Genomic DNA, 4,399 nt, shown 5'->3' with positions numbered 1-4,399 from the left:
AGCAGGAAGACTCAAACAACTGGATTCAAAAAGGGGCAAAGGACTTGAAAAGACATTTTTCCAAAGAAGATACACAACTGTCTAACAATTACATGAAAATATGCTTGATATCACTAATCACTAGGGGAATAAAAATCAAAACTGCAATAAGATACCATCTCATACCTATTAGAATTACTACTATAAAAACAAAACAAGGGCTTCCCTGGTGGCACAGTGGTTGAGAGTCCGCCTGCCGATGAAGGGCACACGGATTCATGCCCCGGTCCAGGAAGATCCCACATGCTGCGGAGCGGCTGGGCCCGTGAGCCATGGCTGCTGAGCCTGCGTGTCTGGAGCCTGTGCTCCGCAACAGGAGAGGCCACAACAGTGAGAGGCCTGGGCACCAAAAAAAAAAAAAAAAAAAGCCAGAAATTAAGTGTTGGCACAAATGTGGAGAAACTTGTACCCTTGAATACTGCTGGTCAGAATCTAAAATGGTAAAACTGATGCAGAAAAGAGTATGGCAGTTCTCCAAAAAATTAAAAATTAACTTACCATATGAACCATCAATTCCACTTCAGGGTATATACCCAATAGAACTGAAAACAAGGGCTCAAAGAGATATTTGTATCTCCATGTTTATAGCACATATTTTACAGTAGCCAAAATATGGAAACAATCCAAGTGTCCATCCATAGATGAATGGATAAGCAAAATGTGGTGTATACATATAATGGAATAATATTGTGTAAAAAAGGAAGGAAATTCTGAGATATTTTACAACATAGGGGGATCTTGAAGACATTATTCTAAATGAATCAGCCAATTGCAAAAATACAAATACTGTTTGATTCCACTTAAAAAATGTCCCCAGAGTAGTCAAAAATCCTAGAGACAGGCAAAAGATTGGTGTTGCCAGGGACTGGGGGAGGGGGAAATAGGAAGTTTTGTTCAATGGATACAGAGTCTCAGTTTTGCATGATGAAGAGTTCTGAAAATTAATTGGACTTTTTTATTGTACTTTTCAAATCCAGAATTTCAAGTTGATTTCTTTTTTATAATTCTATCTCTTTATTGACATTCTTTACTATATGATACAACATTGTCTTCATACCTTTCTTTAATTCTTTAGTCATGCTTGCTCTCCTTTAGTTCTGTGAACTTACTTATAATTGTTCTTTTGAGGTATTTTTTTCCTATTAAATCTGATATATGTTCTCACAGGCAGTTGTGTTTTGCTCTTTTTTTGCCAGTGTACGTGTCATACTTATACTTTCATATTTCTTTGCATGATGATAGATAGATAGATAAAGATAGATATAGATAATTTTTTTTTTTTAAACTGAGCATTTTAGATAATATGTCAAATCTGGTTACTGGTTCCTTCCCTATCCCAGGATCTTGTTATTGTTTGTTTTTTATTGTTGTTGGTGTTCTTTGTTTCTTTTGGGCTTTTTTGGCCACTCTGTGTGCCTTGTGGGGATGTTAGTTCCCCAACCAGGAATCAAACCCAGGCCCCGGTGGTGAAAGAACCAAGTCCTAACCACTGAACCACCAGAGAATTCCCAGGGTCTTCTTATTGTTATTAGCTGGTTTACTTTTTACTAACTGGCTGGATTATTTTAGTGAAGTTTTCCTCCTCATCCCCCTCCATCCCCTACCCCCATCCTGTCCCAGCCCCAGTGTTAAACCTCTGCTGTTGCTTCTCCAGGAAGTGCAGTTTGGTTTATGCCTATCACTCCCCAGCAAGGCAGTGATACTGGTGAGCCTCTCTTTCCTGTCTTCCCTGACCACACTCAGTTGATGTATTTCTGGCTGATCCTGCTGTTGTTTTCACCAATGTCCCAGAACATTCATTGCTTACAACCTAATCTAATAAAACTGTGGCATATGGGAAGGCATTGTTTCTGAAGTCCAATTCAGTACTTGTTCTCACACCAGGAGGGCTCTTTCCAGTTCTCTTCCTCACACTATGCAGTGTATATAGTCTAGGCTGTATCTTCATTTAAACAAGGAATCCCCCCAATTGCCTTTCACCATGACCTCCCCCACTGTTCTTGAGATTACTCTTAGGTTTGAACTTCTTGATTCTCTCTTGTAAATGAAGTCTTTTCCTTTGGGAAGAGAAATAGAGCTGGTTTACACCCTGCTTCTCCACCCCCCCAAGGAAAATCTTTGAGCTAGGGTTTTGGAACTAGCGATGCCGTCACATCAAGCTTCTGCCTGAGTGACACCTTCACAAAGAAGATGACACCATTGGAAGGTCTGCAAGCAGCCGGATTCCCTCTCAGGTTCCTTCTCCCAGGGGGTGGGGGGCACCACCACTGTGTGACATGGGCAAAGGCAATGAGTGCCCCAGTATTCTCAGCTGCTGTGCCCAAGGCAAAGCCTCTCTTGCATGAGTGGAGGGTGGATGGAGGAAGAAGGCTCCACCTCTTGACCACACTCTCCCGGGACTTGACCTCAGGAACAGGTTGCAGGGAGAGGGATGAGAAACACTGAAGTCCAGCTTCCTCCATGTAGAAAGGACCTGAGGGGCACAGGCACCCTATGCTCTTGCTGCTGCACTCTGGAGCAGAGTCTGCCTTGTAGAGCTGGGATGGGGAAAGAGAGAGTACGCTTGAGTCAAATGCCATACTCTCACTTCTTTTGCTGGAATTTCATAGATTTTCTTGAATTGATGTTTCTTCATCAGCTGTTTGTCCTTAGGATCATTTCAAGAGGCTTTAGATGGTTGATTTTCATCCTTTCCACAGTTAAACTGGGGGAAGGTCAGCAGACATCCACAAGCTGCCTCCACAGATGTTGCTCTTTTGTTGCTATGGTTCTGACTTTTGCAGAATGCCATGGAAATGTAATCATACAGTATGTAGTCTTTTCAGAAATGCTTCTTTCACTCAGAAATATGTACTTAAGATTTACTCAAGTCTTGATAGCTCATTTCTTTATATCAGTGGACAATATTCCATTACATGGATAAACTAAAATCTTTTTTATCTATTTGTCTATTAAAGATGAATTCTGGTAATTATGAATGAAGCTATAATACACAGTTAGCTACAAGTTTCTATGTGGACATAAGTTTTTAAATCAGTTTGGTAAATACCTAGGAGTGTAATTTCTGGATCATATGGTAAGGTTAGTTTTGGCTATTTAAAAAACTACCAAATTGTCTTCCAAAATTGTTGAATCATTTTGCATTTCCACCAACAATAAATGAGAGTTCCTGTTACTCCATGATCTTGCCATCAATTGGACTGGCATGGAGAAAGAGAACCAGTAAGATGTATATGTATGTATGTATGTATGTATGTATGTATGTATATTAATAAGATATATGTATTTGTATATATAATATTTTATATATAAAAGTAAGCTATATATCTTTTATATATATCTTATATTGATATATATCATATAGATAAAATAAGATATGCCTTATTTTTATATATGTTACAATTTATCAATTACACAGTAACAGCTGTAATCTTATTACAAAAAGGTATATATCTTACATATGTGATATATATATACATATATATATGTGTGTGTGTGTATATATATATATATATATATATATATATAGAGAGAGAGAGAGAGAGAGAGAGAAAGGTTATTCTAAGGAATTAGCTCATAGGGTTGTGGGGGCTCTAAGTCTGAACTCCATAGGGGCAAGCAGACAGGTTGGGAATTCAGGTAAGAGTTGGTGTTGTGGTCTCATTTCTGAAATGTGCAGGGTTGGCTAGAAACGTAGACAGAGTTTCTATGTAGCTCTCTTGAGGCCAAATTTCTTCTTCTTTAGAAAACTACAGGCTTTGATTCTAAGGCCTCAAACTGATTGGATGAGGTGAATCCAGTTCATGGAGGGTAACTTTCCCTATGCAATGTCTACTGATTTAAATGTTCCTCATATATAAAAAATATCCTCATAGCATCCTTTAGCCTAGGGTTTGACCCAATAACTAGGCAAGTAGCCTAGCCAAGTTGACATGAAATTAACCATTTCATTGGGGTTTGGTTTTGGCTATTCTAACAAGTGTATAGTGGCACCTCCTTGTTATTTTAACTTGCATTTCTCTAATGACTTCTTTCAGATTCTCTCATAGGCAGTTGTGTGTTGCTCTTTTCTTTCCAATGTATGTGTCATAATTATACTTTAATGTTTCTATGCAGGCTACATTTTTTTTAAGAAACTGGGCATTTTAGATAATATATTGTATCAAATGTGGTTACTGGCTATCACCTTCAAGAGAATATTTTGTGCTGGCTTCTATGATGTGTGCTTTCTATGCAATCACTGTTTTCATTCTCAGAACAATCCTTTGAAACAGGTACACTAATTAGGGTCATATTCCAGAAGACAAAGTGAGCATGAACGTGAAGGAACTTGCTTTGGGCTTCATACATGATGATCACC

The sequence above is a fragment of the Lipotes vexillifer genome, unplaced genomic scaffold (genome assembly GCF_000442215.2).
Source record: "Lipotes vexillifer unplaced genomic scaffold, Lipotes_vexillifer_v1.1 scaffold936, whole genome shotgun sequence".
NCBI classification, from domain to species: Eukaryota; Metazoa; Chordata; class Mammalia; order Artiodactyla; family Lipotidae; genus Lipotes; species Lipotes vexillifer.
Note: the sequence above shows the minus strand (reverse complement) of the source record.